This window comes from Hyla sarda, chromosome 5 (genome assembly GCF_029499605.1).
Source record: "Hyla sarda isolate aHylSar1 chromosome 5, aHylSar1.hap1, whole genome shotgun sequence".
Lineage (NCBI taxonomy): Eukaryota > Metazoa > Chordata > Amphibia > Anura > Hylidae > Hyla > Hyla sarda.
In genome coordinates this window covers 342,142,305-342,168,798 of record NC_079193.1, presented here as the reverse complement: position 1 = coordinate 342,168,798, position 26,494 = coordinate 342,142,305, and the positions used below count along the sequence as shown (strand labels likewise).

At 44.8% G+C, this 26,494-nt stretch overlaps 1 protein-coding gene and 1 long non-coding RNA gene across 3 annotated transcripts in view; both read right to left on the bottom strand.

The window, feature by feature from the left end:
* The window catches only part of OXR1 (oxidation resistance 1), a 618,048-nt gene that overhangs the window by 382,466 nt on the left and 209,088 nt on the right, over window positions 1-26,494 (bottom strand). The window lies entirely within an intron of this gene.
* The window catches only part of LOC130274343 (uncharacterized), a 100,199-nt gene continuing 91,576 nt past the window's right edge, over window positions 17,872-26,494 (bottom strand). Inside the window, exon 3 of the long non-coding RNA XR_008844331.1 lies at window positions 17,872-18,240. This is a non-coding gene — a long non-coding RNA (uncharacterized LOC130274343). The remainder of the gene's footprint in view (window positions 18,241-26,494) is intronic.

Here is a 26,494-nt window from a genome sequence, read left to right as displayed (position 1 = left end):
GCCTGGACGTTTTCCGTCAAACTCAAGCGTTCAGGGAGTACGGTTGCCCACATTCCGTCAGCCGCCTTCCTTGGACGTGATAGGATCCAGGTCTTCTACCAGGGGCAGCCTAAGGTCTGTCACAGGTGTGGCAGCCCCACCCACTTTAGCGCAGCCTGTACTGTACAGGTCTGCGCTTTGTGTGGTGGGGTGGGACATCTGGCCGCATCCTGTAGGCAGATCCGGTGCCACCTGTGTGGTGTCCTTGGGCACCCATTTAGCCGTTGTCCTAGCGCCTTCGCCCGTGCAGCGGCCGCTCCGGCTGAGGAGAGCTGTGAAGTTGCCTCGGCCGGGGAGGGTATGGGCAGGGATGGGGGTGCAACAGGGCTCGTGAGGAGGAAAAAGGGCCCCGCCAAACTAAGGCGGGAGGAAAATCGTAGAAGGAGTAGGGAGCTGGAGAGTGCCCAGGTGACGGGGGTAGCTCCGGCCTCTGCTCCTGAAGCTGGCCCTGTAACCGCTGAAGCCCTGGAGGAGGATGTGCTGGATGGGGAGATCAGGAGGCTTCACAGAGAGGAAGGCAATATGGCCGACCCTTCCGATTCCTCCCACTATGAAAGTGTGGATGAGGAGAGTGGGGAGAGGCCTAAAAAGAAAGACAAGGGCAAAAGGAAAGGGAGAAAGAAGAGGTCAGAGCCCTCTGTTCCTTGTACTACGGGCCAGGTTCAAAACGGAAGCCTGACTGCCCCCCCTCTGGTTGACCTGTCAAACCGGTACCTCGTCCTCGATACCATCTCCTCCCCCTCCTTGGCTGGGGAGGGTGAGGGCGAGGTGCCTAGGGAGAAAGAGCCTCTGGGAGGAACTGGGCCCTGTCCTATTGAGGCACCTTCCTCAGAGGGCAGGGCTAGACCGGGGCCGGACGGAGACGGGGATAATATGGATCTATCTGAATCGAAAAAAAGATCCAAGAGTGGTCCTGCCCTCTCGTCTTCTTCGGGGGATGAGGGGGCAAAAAAGAAGGGAAAACAAAAGTAAAGGGTGTGGCCGTCTAATTTAATCACCCTGTATGGCGGCACTCACCCCATTGACGCTGGCATCTATTAATTGTGCCAGCATAAAGTCGGATACGGCTAGATTCGCAGCCTTTGATTTTCTCGGCCGCGTTGAAGCCGACATTTTCTTTTTACAGGAGACCAGGTTGTCAGATCTAGCCTCTCTGGTAAAAGCCAGAAGAGAGTGGAGGCGCGGTCCCTCCCACTGGTCTCTTGCGGCTGAGCCGTATAGTGGGGTGGCGGTCCTTTTTACCGCTCCTGTTGAATGCCGACGGGTTATTGAATTAGAAATGGGGAGGTGCCTGATCTTAGATGTCTTCATGAAGGGACAAGAGCTCCGGCTCATTAACATCTACGCCCCGCAAAGTAAGCGGGGCCGTAAAGATCTCTTTATGAGGATTAAGCCCTTTCTTTTTACGAGTCGGCAGGTGATCTTTGGAGGGGACTTCAATAATGTCACGAGGTCCCAAGATAGGAGAGGCTCCAATAGTCTGCTGACTTGCGATAGTGTGGCGCTGATTAGCATAGCTAGAGAAGCTCGCCTAGAGGATGCCCACATCCGGAGCCCCTCGGGCCACGCGGGTTTCACCTATCATCAAGGTAGTCGCAGGTCTAGGATAGATAGGTTTTATTTAAAGGAGGAAGCCGTCTCTTCTGCAGTGTCCGTGGTTGAGGTGGAGTTCTCCGATCACTGTATGATTTTGTTTTCCCTGAATGTTTCAGAAACCCCCCGGATGGGAAAAGGTTATTGGAAGCTGAATTCGTCCCTCCTGGAGGAAGCGGAGATAAGACAGTCCTTTGAGGATTTTCTTCAGAGTCAGGTACCTTTACTGGGCCTATGTAGTAGTAAGTCAGAGTGGTGGGAGATATTCAAGAAGCGGGTTGCGGGGTTCTTCCGCCAGCTCTCGAGCCTCAGGTCCCTGAACAGGTATCGCCTGTATCAGGGTCTGAGGAGGAAACTCGAGCTTCTTGTCTCGACTGGAGGTAGCCAAGAGGATATCTCCAGAGTGAAGTCCTTGCTGATGAGGTGTCAGTATGATAGGCACGCATCTTTGGTTTTTGAGAGGGATTTCGGGAAGTACCGCTCGCCCGACCCTTACAGAAACTGTAAGATGTCAGTGAGTAGTAAAGTCATTTCAGGACTGATTGATAGTACGGGATCTCTGAATCGGTCCAGATCAGGGATCTTGGAGATCGTCAGATCCTTCTACTCTCACCTCTTGGGAAGGAAGGATCTGGATCGGGATGTGATGTCGGGTTTCCTGGCTGAAACCATTCCTGAGCCAGGGGTAGACCCCTCTCTTGGCGTTTTGGCAGAAGAGATCAGGGAAGAGGAAGTGAGACTGGCGATCGAGGGGCTTGCCCCCAAGAAGTCGCCAGGTCCGGATGGCTTAACATCTGAGTGGTACAGGACCTTTAAGGAGTCTTTAGCTCCCCTCTTGACTGAGGTATTCAATGAGTGTCTCTCCTCGGGCACTCTGCCAAAGTCAATGAGGAGGTCAGCCCTGATTCTTCTCTCAAAGGGTAAAGATCCCAGCCGTATTGAGAATTGGAGACCCATAGCTCTTCTCAATACGGACAGGAAGCTTCTGGCCAAGATACTGTTTAATCGGCTGGTGAAGTTTGCACCCCGGCTCCTTTCGGAGGCCCAGCACTGCACTGTTCCAGGCCGAAGCACCTTAAGTGCTGTCCTTAGTGTCAGGGAGGCAGTGGAGCGGAGTAGTGCGGGTTTCTGGAAGGGGTACTTGCTGTCCTTGGATCAGGCCAAAGCATTTGATCGGGTGAACCACGAGTACCTCTGGTCCGTCCTCCTGAGATATGGCTTACCGAGTACTTTTGTTAATTGGCTTAAGATCTTGTATGCAGGGGCAGAGAGTTTCCCACTGGTGAACGGGTGGTCTGGCCACTCTTTTGGAGTGGGGTCTGGAGTCCGTCAGGGTTGTCCTTTGAGCCCGCTGTTATATGTGTTCGCGATCGATCCCTTCCTTAGGAGGGTGAGTTGCGGACCGTTGGTGGGAGTCGGGATGAGTTTGGCGGAGCCGGGGGCCATCCAGGGGGTAGTGGCGTACGCCGACGATGTCACTATTTTCGTCTCCTCAAGAGAGGGGGTTGATGTGGTGATGTCGGAGGTGGAACGCTACTCGGAGGCATCCGGGTCTAAGATCAACCGGGATAAGTGTGAGAGTCTCTGGCTGGGAGGGGGGGATCCCACGTTTGATCTCCCAGACACCCTTCCAGGGCCCCAAGAATCAGCAAAAGTCTTAGGCATCACATTTGGCCAGGATGATTATCCCACCAAAAACTGGGATGGTAAGCTCCAGGATGCCACTCAGAGGGTGAACCAGTGGAAGGGTTGGTCTTTGACCCTCAGGGAAAGGGTACACCTGATCAAATCGTACCTGCTCCCCTTGTTTATCTATCTGGGCAGCGTATGTATCTTGCCAGAGGCTTACTACACTAGGGTCTACAGCCTGTTTTTTCAACTGTTATGGGGGAACAGGATGAACCTAGTCAAGAGGGAGGTTACGTACCGCACGAGGAGACTAGGGGGTTTATCTATGGTAAACCCTGTGGTGTTCTTAACAAACACCTTTTTAAAAGCTAACATCTCAAACCTCTGGTCAGAGAGGGCTCCTCCGTGGGTACTCTCCTGCAGGGAATGGTTTCGGCCTTTCTTCCAGGAATGGGAGACAGGAGGGCAAGTGAAGGACCTCCGTACGCCCCATGGATATCTTCCGGCTTACGCTACCCCGACTCTGAAGGCGATACGTCGGTGGGGTCTGGGAGTGTGGGAGATCAGGACCCAGTCAAGGCAGTTCCTTGACAAACGGGTTCTGTTGACCCACTTCCAGAAGCCTCTGGCACTCAGGGACTGCCCAGGTCGGGATCTGAGGGTGGGGTTGTACCTTTTAAACATGAAAAGGATCCCCCAGAAGTTTTGGGACTTGGCCTGGCGCTGCTTTCAGGGGAAGCTATATGTAAGGGACAACCTGAAGTGCAGGAACTCTGATGACCGGGGATGTCCCCGAGAAGAGTGTGGGGACACGCTGGAAAGCATGGACCATTTCCTGCTTCATTGTCCCTTTAATATAGGGGTTTACAACCGGGTGGGCGCTTCCATCGGCTGGAGTCAACTTGCCGGCCTTACCTATCCGGAGTGGGCTTATGGGGCATTCAGGACACTGGGTGGCCGAGACCGGGGCACTTTATTCTTAGTTAGTTTAGTGGTTAGGTACTACACGTGGAATGCACGGTGTTTAGTGTCGACCCAGCAGAAAATCCTCTCCGAGGTGGAGGTCTGTAGGAATATCACCGGTGACCTCGGGAAGATCAGGTCTTTGGAGTATGGCAGTCTTGGTACCAGTAGGGCTTCTCTCCTGTGGAGAGGGTTTTCTTTTGATGTGCCCTAGGTACTAGATCTTTTGGGTAGAGTACCTTTATTTTGGATAGGGGAAGTGTGATAGGGATAGAGATAGGGTGAGAGTAGGGTTAGCTTTAATGGAGGGATAGAATTAGGGAGAATTGTAGGGGGAGTTAGGAAAAGAGTTAAAAATTATTTTGGTGTATCAAGTCTGCCATCCTTCTTTCTGGTGGTGGGCTAATGCATGTGCACGCTAGCTTTTTTGTTTTGTTTTAAGCTGATATGGCATGAAGGGCTTACAGGCGACCAAACTTGGGCCTAAAGTGGGTTGTGGTTCAGTGTCTGTTAGTTAGTATGTATAAGTTTGTGTATAAGTTGGTTGGGTGGAGTGCTAGGTGGGGAGGGTGTATTTGTGGGTGGTGGTGTGTTTTCGTGTTTTTGGGGGACCTGACATGGGTCAGTTAAGGACAGAACTTTGTAAACTGTAGAGGAACGGTATGGACTCTGACCCATGTGCAGGAGGGGTGGTGTGGGTGAGGGCACAGTTCTAGTGTAGGGATTTCCTGTATTTTTTTTTTTTTTTTTTTTTGTAGGTTTCTGTAAATAGGGTGCATATATTTATGTTTATATACTATAATTTATTAATTTCTATTAGTGGTTTTGTATCTATTTGGTTTTGTATCTACATCGTTTTATATTGTCTCATATTATAGTTATGGCAGTCGGACCAGTTGTTGTGTTATGTGTTTTTGTTTATTTATTTATATTTTTAATTTTTATATTTTTTATTTATTTATTTTCCCGTTTTGTTTTGTTTCCCGAGTATGGATGGTTTTGAGTCACAGCCGGGTAGTGCTAATTTTATGTTTATGTTTAAGCCAAGTTGTGCTGTTTATTTTTATTTATTTATTTCTTTATTTTTATAATTATTATTTATTTATTTATTTTTTATTTTTTACCCCCCCCCCCCCCCCCCCCGAGTATGGATGGTTTGAGTTACAGCCAGGTAGTGCTAATTTTATGTTTATGTTTAAGCCAAGTTGTGCTGTTTTTATGTTCATTTTTGGTATGTGTGTCAGTGTGTTTTTGTTTGTTTGTTTTCTTTTTGCTTTGTAAAGCTGGGCTGGCCGGTTAGGCAGGGTTTTGTTTTTGATTTATATTATAGCTGGTTAAGCTTGTTTTTTGTTGTATTGGATAAGTTTTGTATTTTTATAATAAAAAGAGTGTCAGCAGAGAGCACTGTGGTCAGACAGAAAGGAAATTAAAAAAGAAAACAACTTCCTATGGAGCATAAGGCAGCTGATAAGTACTGGAAGGATTATGATTTTTAAATAGAAGTAATTAGCAAATCTGTTTAACTTTTCGGCGCCAGTTGATTTAAAAAAAAATGTTTTCCACCTGAGTACCCCTTTAAAGGAGTAGTCCAGTGGTGACCCAGTGGTGAACAACTTATCCCCTATCCTAAGGATAGGGGATAAGTTTGAGATCGCGGGGGGTCCGACCGCTGGGGCCCCCTGCGATCTCCTGTACGGGGCCCCGACAGCCCGCGAGAAGGGGGCGTGTCGACCTCCGCACGAAGCAGCGGTCGACACGCCACCTCAATACAACTCTATGGCAGAGCCGAAGCGCTGCCTTCGGCAATCTCCGGCTCTGCCATAGAGATGTATTGAGGGGGTGTGTCAGCCGCCGCTTCGTGCGGAGGTCAACACCCGCTATCTGGCCGAAGAGCCTGGCCCCCGTACAGAGAGATCGCAGGGGGCCCCAGTGGTCGGACCCCCCGCGATCTCAAACTTATCCCCTATCCTTAGGATAGGGGATACGTTTTTCACCACTGGACTAACCCTTTAAGTCTTATAGACAATGAATACAGCAACGACTGGGCATACACACTGCAGCTCCATTCAAACTGGGGACCATTGACCCCCATTCTTGTGATTGGTGGGCGTCCCAGTGGTGGGACCCCTTACTAATCATTTAGTTATCCTGTGGATAATTCCAGGAATATATTTTAAAATGAATTTCTGTCTTTCTACACCATGTCCTTTGTAGGTGTATCTTTTTTTTCCATTACACTTATATTGGTCAGAGTACCATTGCTTATCCTAGACCTTTTCACTTAAATAGAACCACGCTGCCCATATTATGCCTAGTGCTGGTAAGTAGTGTTGAGCGGCATAGGCCATATTCGAATTCGCGAATATTCGCGAATATATGGACGAATATTCGTCATATTCGCGAATATTCGCGAATATTCGCATATTCGTAATATTCTCATTTTATTTTCGCATATGCGAATATTCACGTGTACGAAAATTTACATATGCGAAAATTTGCATATACAATAAATTAACATAAGCGGAAATTCGCATATGCGAAAATTAGCATATGCGAAAATTAGCACGCCAGTCTCACACAGTAGTATTAGAGCCTTCTTACACCACATAAACTGGAAGCAGAGAGGGATGATCACTGTGATGTGTACTGTGAAAAACAAAAAAACAAAAAAAAAACGAATATTCGTAATTACGAATATATAGCGCTATATTCGCGAATATTCGCGAATTCGCGAATATGCAATATTCGCGAATAAAATTCGAATCGCGAATATTCGCGAGCAACACTACTGGTAAGTAAAAGTTGCCCTTAGTTCACCGATTTTTACTGCCTGGCCTGCACAATAGCAGGAATTACATGTGTGACCACTGGCACCAGACCCTTTTAGATGGACATTCTGAGAAGGAATCAAAAGAACACTGGGGGCACCATAACATGTATGTTATTGCAAAATCTATGCACAAGAAGATTGTTTTAAATTGAAAAATTGTCCTAATATGTATTTGTTGGATAACCTCTATAACTTTACTCCGCCTATACAAGGGGTGGGCTCCGATTCAGAATGGGAGAACTTCTGTAAAGTTATATTAAATAATTATTCAGCACTAGATTTTGTGTCTGTTCTACTTAGAAGAAGTAGCGTTCAAGAGTGAGTATTTATTTTAAGAACACTTCACATTAAAGAAAATCTCACCACTAGTGATGAGCAGCAGGGGCCATATTCGAATCCGCGATATTTCGTAAATATATTGACGATTATTCGTCCTATGTTCAGGAAATTCGCATATTCACTATGTTCATTCACTTTTTTTTCCATGCAAAAATTTGCATGAAAAATGCGCATAAAAATGTGCATAAAAATTTGCATGTGAAAAAAAAAACAAAAAGCACCAAAAATTTGTATTACGAATACATAGCACTATATTCTAAATATTAGCGAAATCGTGAAGTGCCGATAAATTTGCATTACGAATATTCATGCTGAACACTACTAACCACTATAAATGTACTATACAAGAGATATAAATCTTCTATATCATGCTCATATAGGGCACCTTGGTGTCATCATATTTGGGAGACAAGGATAAGCATAGTTATCATTCTTGTCATTTGTTGCTTGGAATAAAGACATATTGCTCAACCATATATATCTCTACTTCTCATTCAATTAGTCGTCTGTCTTCTGCTGTCTAGTAAGGTGAACGAGTGAAGTCGTTACTGTATTAAAGGTCCCAGGAATCATCAATGTAGGTCACGAGAACTTAAATGCCTCTATAACACCTGAGTTAACATGGCTACTGGGCAACAAGGTAAAACAATACTATCTGTAGAGGTGTCAGCCCTCCTCCTGTCCTCCCCATACACATGTCCTCTTCTTGTCCTCCTTATCCTCCTGTCCTTCCCATACACAAGTCCTCCTTCTGTCCTCCCCATACACAAGACCTCCTCCTGTCCTCCCCATACACATGTATCCCTCCTGTCGTCCCCATACACAAGTCCTCCTCCTGTCCTCCCCATACACATGTATCCCTCCTGTCCTCCCCATACACAGGTCCTCCTCCTTTCCTCCCCATACATATGTCCTCCTCCTGTCCCCTCCTCCTTTCCTCCCCATACATATGTCCTCCTCCTGTCCCCTCCTCCTTTCCTCCCCATACATATGTCCTCCTCCTGTCCCCCCCCCCCCCCCACATATGAGCTGCCAGCAGCCTGGTTCCGCTAAAAGTGCCATCTTTGGTCTAATGTGTATTATAAGAGTTCACAATTACCTCCCTTAAAAATATAACTTTATTAATATACATTAAAACTTAACCCCTTATGTCTAAAAAAAACAATCAATAACACATTAATATGGTGACTAAATCAAAGAAGAACTCAAAAACCACCACCTCAGTATGGTGACAATCTCCTAAAGTAAGGCCAAACCACACAGTAGTATATTACACAATAGAGTTATACCTTCGATTTACATGTTAATGCATCTAAATAAGCATGTATACTATTAACACGTGGTTCATACCAATGATAGATAAGACCATTTATACTTTCCTCCAATGTGTTCCCATACTCAAACTATATTCAAACCACCACATTAAAGCCAAAATGGAAACAACACTGGGGTCCTGGTTCAATTCCCAGAAAGGACAACATTTTTTAAGAATTTGTATGTTCTTCATGTTCTAACTGACAAGTAAAAATTGACTTTAGATTGTAAGTCCAATAGGGACAGGGACGATTTGAATGATTCCTTTAGGTTAAGAGTTCACAGAAGTAGAATAGTTAGCTCGTTAAAGTATTTCGTGATAAAATAATTAGTCCTCAAAAAAGAACAGAAAATATCCCCTATCACAACAACGTATATCCTACAAGACACAATGGGGGAGATTTATCAAAGGATTTAGACTGGTTTTTCCTATCTAAATTTGTCGCACAGAAAGTCGCAGTCTAAATATGTGCGACTTTTCTGCGACTTTTGCTGTAGAGGATTTTTAGAACATGATGCATGCAAGTCTATTTTAGATGGAAATGCATTGGAAAATGCATTGGTGCTGAATTTATCAAGTGCGACTTTTGTGCGACAAGTCGCATCTGCCCAAAATACGCTGAAATGTCAGACCACGCTGGAGCAGGTCTAAATGCAGTTTGAGCTGTAGACCCTGAAGTCTGAGCACAGAATTTATCAAGGGCTGTGAGACCTTTGATAAATTAGGAGCACAATAGACAGGAGACAACCACATACGCTGGTCTATAAGCATACCCAGAATAGACTAGATTAGTAAATGTCCCCAAATATGTGCAAATATACACAAATAAGGTGTAATTAATCCTGACGCGTTTCCCCCCCCCCCCCCCTCCAAAACAGATAAAGTGGAGCAATGCGGGGTTCATCAGGGGATATAAGATGTAGGAAAAAAACACATAATACGATACAGCTGGTCAATAGTAGCTGTCCGATACAGTCCGATAAGGACCACTCACTCAGACCCAATGGTAAAGTCCTTGACGTGAAATGGATATCAGGGTAGCCGGATGATGACGGCTGGTTCCCTCCGGCAGCGAAGTGATGGTCCCCATGTGGTTAATAAGACCAGTGTTTGGGCGCCAAAATGGGAATGATAGGCTCCGCCCACAAACGGGAGGAGTGAAATCCGTTCCCTGCAATGGTGTAGGGCGAGTTATTGCGAATATGAGTGGCGTGCGCATTTCCTCTAGGTTATTAGGTTTCCTTACACGTTCCAAAAACATAATGAGGAGCCCTGATTGGCTGAATCAGTCATGTGATCCCTCAAGCATCCTCCTGCACAGACAAGTTAACTCTAACATAGCTGGAACAGATACATAGACAGCAAATAAAGGACAATATAGTGAAATGCGATTTCATACACATAACCTGTGGCCTGAGCAGTGGGCCCGAAGCAGACACGTTAAAGTGACATCCACCTGACAGGTCAGGTAGACAGGTGTGTTCTGCACCGGGATACCACATTTGCAAAACTAAAACTACAACTCCCAGCATGCCCGGACAGCCTTTGGCTGTCCGGGCATGCTGGGAGTTGTAGTTTTTCAACCGCTGGATGCACACTGGTTGGGAAACACTGGTCCCAATGGAGAGTCATGTAAATGCTACAATCTGTACAGCACTGCAGAATATGTTGGTGCTGCATACACAACATAAATAAATCCATAGGTCAGCCAGAGTAATATATATGGCAGATTTGACACAAAAATATAGTATATTGAAAGTCTAGCAAAGCTGATAATTCACTAGCCGGGCAGCTCTGCCCTTTGTCCTCTGGATCTTATTATGTATTCAGCAGGCACCCATGTGTTATGAGTAATGGCCTCCGAAATTAGGAATCTGAGCGCGTAGCAGAAATGCACGAATATCAACTCAAAACAATGAAGAAATTCATTGAGAGAGAATTGAAGGAGAGCAAATACAAGCTAAAAAAAATAAACACTCGTACCTGGAAAATCCCAATAAATGAAATCTTGCCTGCAGCTGAATAATATATAAAATTCTGTTTTTTGTCTTTTAGAATAAAATATGCAAAAATTGAAAAACCCGACTCAAGAGAGAAAAACAAGCAGCTGAGAACAATAGATCCTAAAATATTTCTTTGCCTTGACGTCTTCCTACTTGTAGATTTTTATGAAGACTAAAGAGGTTGATGATCAGCGTGTTTGCGGCGGCGGTAGCGCTCCATCTTGAAAGACGTGCATCTCTCCTCCCTCCAGCAAACACAGACATCAATACACAGCAACTGATTCAACAATCAACTTTATTTCAAAACCTGCTAAGAAAATTCTATATCTCCAGGCCTTCTGCTTCCCTAGTTCCTGTAGATTTTGGATGACTAAAACCAGCTCTTCTGTGTTACAATGGGGATTAAAACAGTATCAAAACGACATCTGATCCTGAATATTTTAGGTTCTATATCACATATGCATGTACATATATTAAGAGTTCCAGCACGGTAAACAGCACAGTAAAACATGGATCTGACAAGTTTTGGTTTCCATTGACCTTAATCATAGATTGGTCTATGATTAATGTCAATGGTGGTCGAAGCTCGTCGGTTCCATGTCTGTTCGTGCTGTGAGAACTGTTTGTAAAAAGAAGTTATATAAGTACACTGCCCACTTGGTTCTCCTCGGAAAACTACATAGTGCATACCTAAGCGTTTCTACCCCTTACTGTCACCAATTGGTGGGAGTTTCTACATCAAGAACCCCCGGACCAAAACTTGGCATGTTACGAGCAGGAATCATCGGAAATGGAAAAAGATTTTTAGCAGGGTAAACAGCACAGGCAGACATGGGTCTGACGAGTTTCAGTCACCATGGACCTTAAGCATAGATTGGTATATGATTAAGGTTAATAGCAACCAAAAATGTTTAAGATCTTTGTCTGTCCGTGCCGTGTGGACTTTAGTTCAAACTGAAGTAACAAACATACACTGCCCACTTGGCTCCCCTAGGAAAATCACACAGTCCAAACTTAAGCGTCTCTGCCACTTTTTGTTATCGATGGGTGGGGGTCTCTGCATTTGGAACCGTATGGACCAAAACTTGATAGTCATCAAAATGAAAAAAGGGTTTCAGCAGGGTAAATAGCACAGACTATATTTTAATATTTCAGACAATTCCGCACCCAGCAATACTAAATGTGCTTATTTTTATTTAGCTCACTTTTTGGGGGGAAAATGAGAAAAGGTGGGTGAGGGGTTTATTTTTTAGAAGTTGAATGTATATTTATATTTTGAACAGTGAGATCTGCTCTCTACTGATAGAGCCTGCCCTGGAGAGACTTAAAGGGGTACTCCGGTGCTTACACATCTTATCCCCTATCCAAAGGATAGGGGATAAGATGCCTGATCGCGGGAGTCCCGCCGCTGGGGACCCCCGTGATCTTGCACACAGCACCCTGTTTATAATCAGTCCCCGGAGCGTGTTCGCTCCGGGTCTGATTACCGGCGACCCCAGGGCCGACGGTGTGTGACGTCACGCCTCTGCCCCCATGTGATGTCACGCTCCGGCCCTCAATGCAAGCCTATGGGTGGGGGCGTGATAGCTGTCACGCCCCCTCCCACACTCTGCATTGAGGGGTGGAGCGTGATGTCACACAGGGGTGGAGGCGTGATGTCACATGCCGTCGGCCCTGCGGCCCACGCTCCGGGGACTGATTATAAACTGGGTGCCGCGTGCAAGATCACGGGGGTCCCCAGCGGCGGGACTCCCGCAATCAGGCATCTTATCCCCTATCCTTTGGATAGGGGATAAGATGTCTAAGCACCGGAGAACCCTTTTAAACAATAGAAGACTGGAGGCAGCTACTGAGATCAGCCAGGAGCCACCACATATGGAGCAGGATCACAGCTGGATCCCACTTTAAAGGTGGGTAACCAATGCCATGGTGGATATATCAGTCATGTATTGTTAATAGGTTAAATGTTTCTGTCTTTTGCAGTGTGGTGCGGATTATAACATATTCTCTGTGAGTTTGGTTTCAGCATTCTTTGTCTCTAGTGCCTTGTTGTAGTCTTGTTTGCTATTAGTTTATCAGTTGGTTCCTGTTTTTGTTATTCTTGTCATGTGTTTGTGCTTGTATTAATACATGATTTAATATAATTATTCTTGCCACTGTCTGGTATACAGTTTTGCCCTATTGGAAGCCCTGGGGGTATCCCAGTACTAGAAGCCACTGTTAGGACCAAGGAAAGGTGACTGCTATAGATGCATATAGATTTTGCTACACAGTGGTCCCTGGTGGTCTTTGTTTACTTTGATGCAGCGATGACGTGCCATACATTCTTATTACTGCTGCTACCAGTCACTGACCACAGCAGTGCTTGCACATACGGCACTTAGGCTGGGATTATATATGTCCAGCATACGTGAACCCAGCCCTAATCTCTGCCTAAAACTGATGACACAACTGGTGACAACATGCATCAGTTGTTTAGCATCCGGCGTCCTTGCCTCTGAACGCTGGATGGGGGAACACAGCAAGATGCGTTCCCCTGTCCTTTGCCGGTCCAGAGTGTCTAACCATCCGGCGTCCAAACTGAATGGGATCAGTTTTAGAATCAGTTTCCCACTGGCACATTTTCCACAGCACTGGAGGGGAAAATATGCTCTCTGAAAAACTGCTCAACTCTGTCTTGTTCTTACAAGACAGATTACAAGCTCACTGATGGTTCAGGCTACATGCTGCCCATACAAGGCTATGTAAATGGGAGGACACAAAGAAAGTACACACATTTACTGTATTAGATCTTACCTTACCTTACCTTGATTCACAGCTTAAACTGTTCAGTACTGAGGGATGAGCAGAATAATATATATATATATATATATATATATATATATATATATTCTGCATCTCATTGTGCATTAGTCCTCCTCAGTCTCTTGCCATAGAAGCTCACAATCTAATTCACCTACAGTTACTTGTCCATGATCAATTTCCCTCTCACCTACCAGTTTTTCGGGGCTGCATAAATTAACCACATGAACAATCAGAAAACGTATAAACTGTGCTGATAAATAAGCCATAAAACCCTGCAGAACAAGGGGAATACTAATAGCCATACTACACAATGACAAGACGTTCAATAGGATACATGAGAGATGTTATTACGTCTGTAGAACCATTTTGCAATTTTGATGCATTACAATATTTCGGTTGTACCTTGGAGCAACTTAAAATAATTGAAAATGTCTATGTGTTCTTGAAGTGATGTTTAGAAATTGTTCTACCTACAAATTATAGATTTTTTTATTATTAGAAAGATGGAAGGAGATGAAAAAGGAAACTGCACCCTGTGAGGCCCACAGCAATGGTGCTTAGCAGAATTAGAAGAAAAAAACAGGGCTACTTCTTCCAAAAATAGTGGCGAGTCTGTCATCGGTTGTGTGTGGTATTAAAACTCTACCCTATTCATTTCCATGGAGATTAACTACAACACCATATGGACAGGTGTGACACCATATTTTTCTAATCCTGTATGAATCGGTAGAAAGCCCACAGGGAATATGTGTGATCTTCAACATGTCCGACATCACTTCCTTGTAGGCTCTGTAAACTTGAACACCAAACGCCACAGGTTGCACAGTTTCTTACCAATAGAAAAAGGAATAGGACCAACCATGACAGGCCTCCTTCCTTCCAATGGCCCCAGATCATGGCCTGCCACTATGGTATGCACGCTCTTGCCTTTAAGGGAACCAGTCATTAAGTTCATGCTGCTGTAATGTCCCAGTAAAGGGACATGGTCCTGTACTACTCTTAGGCCCTGTCAGGTTGAGACCCTCAGTGATCTGGGGGCTCCCCTGCAAGGTCTCCCCCTGTTGTTCCTAGAATGGTGTGTATATCACTTTACCTAGACAGTATCCTTATGTATAGGTAGTACAAAGGACCTGTGTAAGTCTGTCACATGTTATGTTATGCAGTCACATGATTTGTTGTCACATGTTCTCCCAGAGAGCACCAGCTTAACCTATGACCCGCAGCTTGACCAATGGGCTTTAGTCCAGCCCCCACTATAGAAAGGGGTGGCTATTACAATTCACTCTCTTGTACCATCAGTCTTTACTGAGCACAGCAACCACCAGAGATCTCAGTGCAAGTTATCAGCATCTGGAAGACCCCAAAAGCTACAGTCATTCCAGTAAGTCTCAAGTCTATGTCTGCTGTCACTGAAACTAGTCAAGTCCTGCACATAGTCAAGTCAAGTTCAATCTCAAGTCAAGTCAATTACAAGTTTATTGGTCCAGCAAGCTGCGAGGTCCTTCTGGGTCCTGGCCACCTCTCTATGAAATCTGGCCTTAACTGTGAAGGTAATTCCATCTGTCTTATACTCAGTAAAGCCTCCGTTTGACCATAACTGGTTGTTGACTCTCATTTCACTATTAGCAACTGGAATAGCGGAGAAACCGGGCGTGTGGAGTTCCGGAAGCCTAAAACCACACTGGCGTCACGAACACTAGGGGTTAATAACATCTTGCCCCTGGGATTAATACGTGGTCCCGCCATACACCGTGGGTCACCACACTGCCTTAACCACAAGGTATTTAAGTGGCTTCTGCCTCCCAGTATGGGGCACAGTGCTCTCTGCTGTCCAGAGCAGGAGAGGTTTGCTATGGGGATTTGCTCCTGCTCTGGGCAGTTCCTGAAACGGACAGAGGTGTCAGCAGAGAGCACTGTTGTAAGACTGGAAAGAACTACACAACTTACTCTGTAGTATACAGCAGATGGTAAGTACGGGAAGGATTAAGATTTTTTAGATAGAAGTAATTTACATATCTGTATACATTTCTGGCATCAGTTGTTTTGAAAAGCATTTTTTCCCTCCGGAGTACCCCTTTAAAGATTTTTAGCAGGAAAATCTTAGGAAACTAAAACACCCAGCAGCCTTATTTATGTTTTTTTTTTTTTTTTTTTGCGCCCGCCATGCAGTCAATCTGGCAAATAAAATAAACCTCGCTCCATGCAGTAAGCCCAATCATAAATATAGCCCAGGCCTGGGATCTCGGCTCGGTGATATGTTCTGTATTTATGCTGCTGGAGGAAAAACATCATTTGTAAAACAAGGTATTGTGTGAGCGCTGAGCATTACGCCTTCAGCCGAGAGAAGTCATCTGCAGGATATATTATACATTACATGTCATTTCTAGCTGTGCGCTAAATATAGAAAGGGAAATGCGATATTATAGTTTCTTAGCTCATTGCGGCTTGTTGGCCTGAAAATGCAAGGTCCACCACCGTGCATAATGTCTTATTAAAGGGATAAGCACCCACTTTACAAATGCTTCTAAAAGATTCTATAGTCATTTACTGAGAGACGCCAGTAGCATAATGCCTTATGTAACCTAACAGTGTGATGTATGATTTACAGCTAGGGGGCGCACTATAGTTACAGGATTAATTTTTTCTTTGAATCAAAATTTTTGGCTAAGCCGAAGGTGAACTGAATCAGATTAGTCACTGGCAAAAAAAAATGTATTTTTCGCCGTACTGGGGGGAAAAGTTGGTGCGTCTTATAAGACGAATACACACCTATCGCGGCAGTCCCTGCGGCCATCAACGGTCGGGACCCGCGGCTAATACAGGACATCACCGATCGCGGTGATGCCCTGTATTAACCCATCAGACGTGGCGATCAAAGCTGATCGCATGCTGGGAGTTGTAGATTTGCAACATCTGAAGGTTGTATTTGGTACAGAATCTTTATTTTCTAGATTTTTATCCTTTAAAATTAGGTGCGTCTTATATGCCGAAAAATACGGTATATATTTTATACATATATATATATATATATAAATATATATATATATATATATATATATTGATAGACAGATAGATACCAGGATAAAGGATAGGAGATAAGTTATCGATTGCGGGGGTCCGACCGCTGGGACCCCCTGCGATCTCCTGAATGTGGCCTCGGCAGTCTGCCGGAAGCAGCCGTTCCGACCCCCGCAGGAAGCCGCAGCCAACACACCACTTCATGTATCTCTATGGGATACTTTGAGTGGGCGGGTCGACCTCCGCTCTATGTGGGGTCGGCACTCCCCCTTACAGCAGACTGCCGGGGGCCTATTCAGGAGATTGCGGGGGGTCCCAGTGGTCGGACCCCCTGCGATCTATAACTCATCCCCTATCTTACAGAACTCCTTTAACCTTTCTAATATACTTTATGAAAAAAAAAATGTGTATCCTTTTTATAGAAATCATGGCTTATAAAGAAGACCACTAGGGGTCCCCATACCATCCAGACCATAATCCTGTCCAGCTGCAGCATCATCTTTGTCCCAGTTAAAGCACAGGCTTCGGCAAAGTCCAGGAAGTGAGAGCGAGACTAGCACTCCTCTGTGCTCACTCCTGTCCTATCATACTGCAGTGTGAAAACAGAGAGGAGGGGGTTACAGAGCAACCTGCAGTCATTAGATGAAAAGACCAAGCACTGTACAGAAGATTCAGGGAGAAAGTGAATGCATGGTGAGGGCGGGCTCATTGGTCACTTCTTCCTGAGCAGTGGATGTCAGAATGAGTAAGCAGTAGAAAAGAGGGATTTGTGAGCCAAATACAGAAGCTAGACACAAAACAGACATGTAAAGTATCTGCATGACTTAGTGTGTAACATATAGAAGCATTATTTATAAATGTTTTCTGTAATATGACAGGTAGGCCTTAGAGGGGTAGTCCAGTGGTGAAAAACTTATCCCCTATCCTAAGGATAGGGGATAAGTTTGAGATCACGGGGGGTCTGACCGCTGGGGCCCCCTGCGATCTCTCTGTACGGGGGCCAGGCTCTCCGGCCAGATAGCGGGTGTCAACCTCCGCACGAAGCGGCGGACGACACGCCCCCTCAATACATCTCTATGACAGAGCCGGAGATTGCTGAAGGCAGCGCTTCGGCTCTGCCATAGAGTTGTATTGAGGGGGCGTGTAGACCGCCGCTTCGTGCGGAGGTCGACACTCCCCCTTCCCGCGGGTTGTCGGGGCTGCGTACAGGAGATTGCAGGGGGCCCCAGCGGTCAGACCCCCCGCGATCTCAAACTTATCCCCTATCCTTAGGATAGAGGATAAGTTGTTCACCACTGGGTTCACCACTGGACTACTCCTTTAAGCTGGAACTTTACAATTTATCAAATCAGAAAAAAAGTGCTCCCCTTTCTTGGAATATTAAAATGTATCAGTACAGAAATGTTATCTAAAAAAAAAAAAAATCTAAATTGACAATACATATATACTATGTTCAGATCTACTCAAATGACAGACGTATTATATTCAGCTGCATCAAAATGGTTTCGGTCAAACTTTATACTTTATACCACTTTTCTATCTTTCTTCTTGACTTGTCTAAATCGTATGATCACTAAAATAGAAATCAAGTGTCAGGGAAGGGTTTCGCTGCTCTCTGTGCTGATCTTTGACTATGATTTGACCATCTTCACCCATTTCAATTTCCTCTCGGAGATGCGCTCCCTTTTAGTCTCTCGGGATGTTTCCTGCATCGGGAAAGATGTCAGATCTTGTCAGATGGTACAATAGTGAGCAGAATACCAAAGCACCACGACTCTATCATGTTCATAACTTCATAACACCAGACAGTCTGAAGCCGTATTTCCCTACCAGGGTGCCTCCAGCTTTTGGAAAACTACAACTCCCAGCATGCCCGCACCCATTGGGGCGTTACACTTTCATAGTTGGGAAACACAAATTACGGCCTAACATTGATTTCATTCACATACACACACATTGGGGGGTATTTATCAAAGGATTTATGTGTTTTTTTTACGTAACGTAACTTTGGCGCAATGCTTTGGCGCAGTGTCTTTTTTGCTCCAAAGTTTGGCGCATTTTCTCCACTGTCATTTTTACAACTTTATCAAAATCACACAGTCCTGTGTGGGATTTTAACTTTAGTCAGTAATTCATCATTTGCGCCAATCGATCTTTCGCGCAATTTTGCGCCTTTAGGGTTTTTTTGGGGGGCGCAAATCACCACCAAGAAATTTTGCACATGGAAAACACACTTAGCAATGTCAGAAAATGTAAAGGCGTCAAAATACATAAAAAAAAAAAATGTTGTGTGAAAGCAGCGACGCCGTCGGGGCTGCCCAATACTATCCTGCGACATAGTTGTCTCGGAGGAACCTTCACCCTCCGTTGAGCCAGCATTGGACATGGCCACACAGGTTCAGGAAAGGTAAGCACTAAAGCAGTGGTCTCCAACCTGCGGACCTCCAGATGTTGCAAAACTACAACTCCCAGCATGCCCGGACAGCCAACGGCTGTCCGGGCATGCTGGGAATTGTAGTTTTGCAACATCTGGAGGTCCACAGGTTGAAGACCACGGCACTAAAGTAACCAAAAAAAAAACTACTCAAGTTGATAATAAAGTCCATTTCACATGGTGACTATAAACCCCACAAAAGAAAATACCTCATGTCTCTTGCTGATATACTGCAGGAGGGACTCCGAAATGGCTGCTCTACAGGGTACAATACGCGTCCTCTGTGGGGGTAAGTTCTGTGTAAGAGGCGCTGTGAACGGCTGATTTCAACATTTGAGCCAAAATTACTAACAACTTGCACCAAATGATAAATTTGGTGCATGTCCACGAAAACCAAAGTGAAAAAAAAAAGGGTAAAAAGAAACGGTCAAAAGACAAAATTGATAAATACCCCCCCCCATTGTGTAGCTAAGAGGGCACTGGCTGGTGCAGTATTTTGCCCTCAGAGCCACGACTGGGTCTTTCTACCAGTGAAGGAAAACTTACTTGTTGTAGGTTTTCTGAAGACGTGAGTTGGGAAAATATGTCAATGCACATGACTATCAAACATAGTTGGGATTTTAGAAATTCTGCCAATATGGCGTCATTTCAAGTCATCTAGAGTTGGAGAAGAAAGACTTGGCACATTCCTACACTTCATATCAGGGCATTTCAGGCGCCTAATCAGCTTGCAAACCATTGAGGTGAGAAATTGAAATTGAGGGGGAAAAAAAAGATTTATTTTCGGGAAAAAAAAAGAATGAAAAAAAATCAAATTAAATTATCGTGAATAATTCATAAACCTGGATAATATATGTGGGAGTTGATTTTCAGACTTGGAGGATTTGGTATATTTGGTTGTTGCAGATGCTGATATTGCACCGAATGTAGTGAGAAGATTAGGTACAATAGTAAGAGCAATGCAAGTGGGTATGAGGAAGAAAGGGTATTCTCTCCATGCCGCCATGACGGTCACTGACCAGGAGGTGCCAAGCACCCCCCCAAGCAACCTGATCCACCAGATAACGAGAGCAGTTTGGACAAGCATCCAGGGGATATTACTGCCTACTAAGGTGGAGGGGAGGGGGATTACTGCCTACTAAGGGGGGAGGGGGGGTTACTGCCTACCTTCCTACTAAAAGGGTTGGGGTAACTACCTACTTTGGGGGGGGGATGCTGCCTACTAAGGGGTTTGCTGCTTTCTATGGGGAGGGGAGTACTTCCTACTAAGGGGAAGGGGAGTACTTACTAGCCCCTAGGGAGAATGACCGTGTACTGGGAAAGCTACCTGGCTAAATGGGGTGGGTACCTTATTACTGGGGGACGACTACCTACCTAATGGGGGATTACTTGCCTACTGGGTGAGTGACAACGGGAAGACGTCACCTGTGAGTCACTGCTGGTATCTTTTGCTATATGGTCACTAAATGGGGGAATATAAGTCTGTATATAATTTTTGTTATGTGGTAACAGTATGGCTCTGGTGGGCCCATATATGATCAGCTTGGGTGCCAAATACTCTAGGTTCGCCCCTAAATTCAGGAACTGGAGGAGCACTGTTTTGGATTGAAAATACCTGCACAGGTGATAAGTACTGGAAAACTTTTAAGCTTGGAAGACTTATATAGGGTCAAAACATCTTCTTGTCTATGTACTGAGACAGCAGTGGAAACCACGAGCCACCGTTTTTGCAGATGCCAACTTGGCACATTCTCTTGTATTGATATTGTATCTTAAAACAGAAAATTGATATTCCCTCTTTCGAAACATGTCCAGTAATGTAGACGGCTGCAGGTCCCCAATCTTTCTTATCAGATATGTACTTACAGAACAGCACATTGATCTGAGGTGCGCCCCTCACACAGCGCATCCATCATGGTGAGAACCAGTCACACATGAATTATTTACAAGACAAGGAATAAAAGAGTGAAATAAATGGATGAAGACATGTAATGAGAGGCGAAGTAATCTGTATCTACTCCACAAATGACTACTTTACATAGCCGATTAGCGGGCCTAAGCAGGGAAGCCATATTGAGGGCACACAAAAGATGTGGATCTGCAGATAATTTATTAACACTTACCGTATTTTTCGCCGTATAAGACGCACTTTTCTTCCCCCAAACTGGGGGGGGGGAGAAGTTGGTGAGTCTTATACGGCAAATACACATTAAAATCCTGTCATATCGCGGCGGTCCCTGCGGCTAATACAGGACATCACCGGTCGCGGTGATGCCCTGTATTAACCCTTCAGACACGGCGATCAAAGCTGACCACCGCATCTGAAGCGAAAGTGACACTAACCCGGCTGCTCAGTCGGGCTGTTGGGTACCGCCGCGGTGAAATCACGGCGTCCCGAACAGCTTACAGGACACCGGGAGGGACCTTACCTGCCTCCTCGGTGTCTGCTCCGTGCCGGCATACCCTGCATGGCCAGCGCTCTCCTTCGTCGTCATCACGTAGTCACGCACACCGTCCCGTCATCCAATAGGAGCGGCGTGTGTAGAGACATGATGGCGGCGACAGAGAGCGAGGAGACGGGGATGCCTCGGGGATGCGGTGACAGCGATGGAGGGTGACATCCAGGGCAGCGGTGACGAGTGGTGACGGGTCCGGAGCGGCGGGGACACGTGAGTTCTACCTCCTATACCAGTGGTCTTCAACCTGCGGACCTCCAAATGTTGCAAAACTACAACTCCTGGCATGCCCGGACAGCCAACGGCTGTCCGGGCATGCTGGGAGATGTAGTTTTGCAACATCTGGAGGTCCGCAGGTTGAAGATCACTGCCCTATACTTTACATTGTATTTGGTTCAGAATCTTTTTTTTTCTAGATTTTCATCCTTTAAAATTGGGTGCTTCTTATATGCCGGAGCGTCTTATATGGCGAAAAATACGGTACTATTGACTTTCAAATTAACATGTTCAATGTGTAACTATTTGCTCCATCTACTTTATACTTGTAGTCAAAAGGGTTTCATCCACTAATATTTTATTGATGGGGATTCCAGTCCTTTATATCCTGGCTTCATAGTTGAACCAGGCATGGTTTATCGGTACTACTGTGTCTGGTACTATGGCTGAGCCTTATGTACCCCCAGGGAGTCAACTCCCAACTAATCAAACTTTGATGGCCTGTCTGAGGACTTTTTAATGTTTAATATGATTAAATATGTAATCATTAGGACCATTCTGACGGCACCTGATCTCACTGCGAACGACTTCCTGGTCTCGCTCTCAAAACAAGATGTGCACCGTCATAACCAATGACTGGCTTCTTTATGTCAAGACAACCACTTCTTTGTGTCAAGACAACCACTTCTTTGTGTCAAGACAACCACTTCTTTATGTCAAGACTTCACTAGGACGTGATGAGCAGTGTGGATCGGGCACTGTTGGGAACTGCATCGGTGGGAGATCATGGCAGGTGAGTGCAATAATATTTAGAAAACTGATATACATGATTATCTTCTGCTTTTTCACACCTTATCCTGCATATTAAAACTTTTTTTACACCTCCCCCCAATTTATCTTGTTTTCATTTTTGATACTGATAAGTAAGAAGCAGTAGTTTCTCACGAGCAGTGCTGTGGAGAGAAAAGAGTGAAGGGGACCCAAGAAAATGCCAGCTCTGTGTTCTTTTTATTCTCATTTATTGGTAGGAATCCCAGAGGTCAGACCCCCCACCAATTCTATTGCTTTGTCATCACTTTATGTGATTGAATGCCCCTTTAAGCTCATGATGATACTATTGAAAGCTGCCACTTCTACCTGAAAACTTGACTGATCACAACCAGCTGGTCCCTATTCCCAGTCCTTTCTGGGAATAGATAGGGTCCCAATAAAATTTACTAGAATGAGACAATAAAATGTCAGAAGAAAAAATTGAAAAACCTCTGTAAAGGAGTTATACCATTACGACATCCCCTATACCATTATAGCATCCCCGATATCATTATAACATCCCCTATACCATTATAGCATCCCCTATACCATTACGACATCCCCTATACCATTATAACATCCCCAATACCATTATGACATCCCCTATACCTTTATAACATCCCCTATACCATTATAACATCCCCTATACCATTATAACATCCCCTATACCATTATAAAATCCCCTATACCCTTATGACATCCCCTATATCATTACGACATCCCCTATACCATTATAGAATCCCCTATACCATTATAAATTCCCCTATACCATTATAACATCCCCGAAATCATTATGACATCCCCTATACCTTTATAACATCCTCTATACCATTATAACATCCCCTATACCATTATGACATCCCCTATACCATTATAACATCCCCTATACCATTATAGCATCCCCGATACCATTATGACATCCTCTATACCTTTATAACATCCCCTATACCATTATAGCATCCCCGATACCATTATGACATCCCCTATACCTTTATAACATCCCCTATATCATTATAACATCCCCTATACCATTATGACATCCCCTATACCATTATAACATCCCCTATACCATTATAACATCCCCTATACCATTATAACATCCCCTTTACCATTATAACATCCCCTATACCATTATGACATCCCCTATACCATTATAACATCCCCTATACCATTATAACATCCCCTATACCTTTATAACATCCCCAATACCATTATGACATCCCCTATACCATTATGACATCCCCTATACCATTATAACATACCCTATACCATTATAACATCCCCTTTACCATTATAACATCCCCTATACCATTATGACATCCCCTATACCATTATAACATCCCCTATACCATTATGACATCCCCTATACCATTATAACATCCCCTATACCATTATAATATCCCCTTTACCATTATAACATCCCCTATACCATTATGACATCCCCTATACAATTATAACATCCCCTATACCATTATAACATCCCCTATACCTTTATAACATCCCCAATACCATTATGACATCCCCTATACCATTATGACATCACCTATACCGTTATAACATCCCCTATACCATTATAACATCCCCTTTACCATTATAACATCCCCTATACCATTATAACATCCCCTATACCATTATGACATTCCCTATACCATTATGACATCCCCTATACCATTATGACATCCCCTATACCATTATAACATCCCCTATACCATTATGACATTCCCTATACCATTATAGCATCCCCTATACCATTATGACATCCCCTATACCATTATAACATCCCCTATACAATTATAGCATCCCCTATACCATTATAGCATCCCCTATACCATTATAACATCCCCGATACCATTATGACATCCCCTATACCATTATGACATCCCCTATACCATTATGACATACCCTATACCATTATAACATCCCCTATACCATTATGACATTCCCTATACCATTATAGAGTCCCCTATACCATTATGACATCCCCTATACCATTATAGCATCCCCAATACCATTATGACATTCCCTATACCATTATAGAGTCCCCTATACCATTATGACATCCCCTATACCATTATAACATCCCCTATACCAATATAGCATCCCCTATACCATTATATCATCCCCTTTACCATTATAACATCTCCGATACCATTATGACATCCCCTATACCATTATGACATCCCCTATACCATTATGACATACCCTATACCATTATGACATCCCCTACCCACATGCCTCTTTGGATAATATTATCTTCATGGGGTGGAAAGTTCTACCAACTTGAATGGTTGGAACCTGATACTACACTATACCTTGCAGTTACTGCTGTAGGAGAAATGTATGGCCAGTATGAACTGACCCCCTGGCGATCACAGTCGATCATTGCACCGATGAGCCTAACTCAATGGTACAATCCCTTTAAGTTTTGAAGTCACATGGGATTCCTTGATTAATTTTGTACAGTTAATTCCACTACTTTACTTCCATTATGTTGTTTCTAATTAATTGGTTAATGCAGAAATTGCTAAAGATCAGCTTTTTCTCAGTTCTGCTGCTGACTCCACTGCAGGGATGGGGATTATTTCCTGTACAGTGATCTTCATCTATTCACCTGACTAGTCTAAGGGGATTGAGGTGATTATGGAGTTCAAGCAAAGTGCACTCCGGTATGAGCAGCTCGGGGATAGGTAGAAGAGTCGGCCTAGAACTGATGAAATATTGCTTACTTTCCTAAGTCAATGTAGATTGGCTGAGTATAAAACACTTATATCAATTTATTTCTATTTTAATTTTACGAATGGATTTCAACTACCCCGTCCTTCCCTTCTCATAGAGAACAGTTGCAGCGGTTAATCCCTCCACTCTCTATTTGAAACACATGAATACTTGGCCAAGCTGAACATTCATGTGTATGGAGGGATGGCGGGATCATAGTAGTTTGGACGAAAACTATGGCATGTGTATGGGAATCTTTACTGTAAGAGACTTCCTGACCTTATCTCAGGCTTAAGCTCCATACAAAAAAGGAGAGGAAACTCTCTGTGCCCATAACATCACTAAGTGGCACATCATGACCCCCCCTGCATCATGAACACTCCCCCCCCCACATCATGAACACCCCCTACATCATGAACACCCCACCCTCCACATCATGAACACCCTCCACATCATGAACACCCCACCCTCCACATCATGAACACCCTCCACATCATGAACACCCCCCACATAATGAAACCCCCACCCTCCACATCATGAACACCCCCCCACATAATGAACACCCCCCACATAATGAAACCCCCATCATGAACCCCCTCCACATCATAAACACCCCCCACATCATGAACACCCTTCCACATCATAAACACCCCCTCCACATCATGAACCCCCACATCATGAACACCCCACTCCCACATCATGAACACCCCCCCACATAATGAAACCCCCATCATGAACCCCCTCCACATCATAAACACCTCCCACATCATGAACACCCTCCCACATCATAAACACCCCCTCCACATCATGAACCCCCACATCATGAACACCCCACCCTCCACATCATGAACACCCCCACACATAATGAACCCCCTCCAAATCATGAACCCCCCCATCATGAACCCCCCATCATGAACCCCCTCCACATCATAAACACCCCCCCACATCATGAACACCCCCCAAATCATAAACACCCCTCCACATCATGAATCCCCACATCATGAACACCCCACTCCCACATAATGAACACCCCCCCACACCCACATCATGAACATCCCCCACATCATAAACACCCCTCCACATCATGAACCCCCACATTGTGAACACCCCCCACACCCATATCTTGAACACACCCCCAAAATATGAACACACACCCCAAATCATGAACACCCCCCCATATCATGAACACCCCCATATCATGAACACCCCACCCCCCTCATCATGAGCATCCCCCCAAAATATGAACACACCGCCCAAATCATGAACACCCCCTCCACATGATGAACACCCCCATATCATGAACACCCAGCCTGCTACATCATGAACATT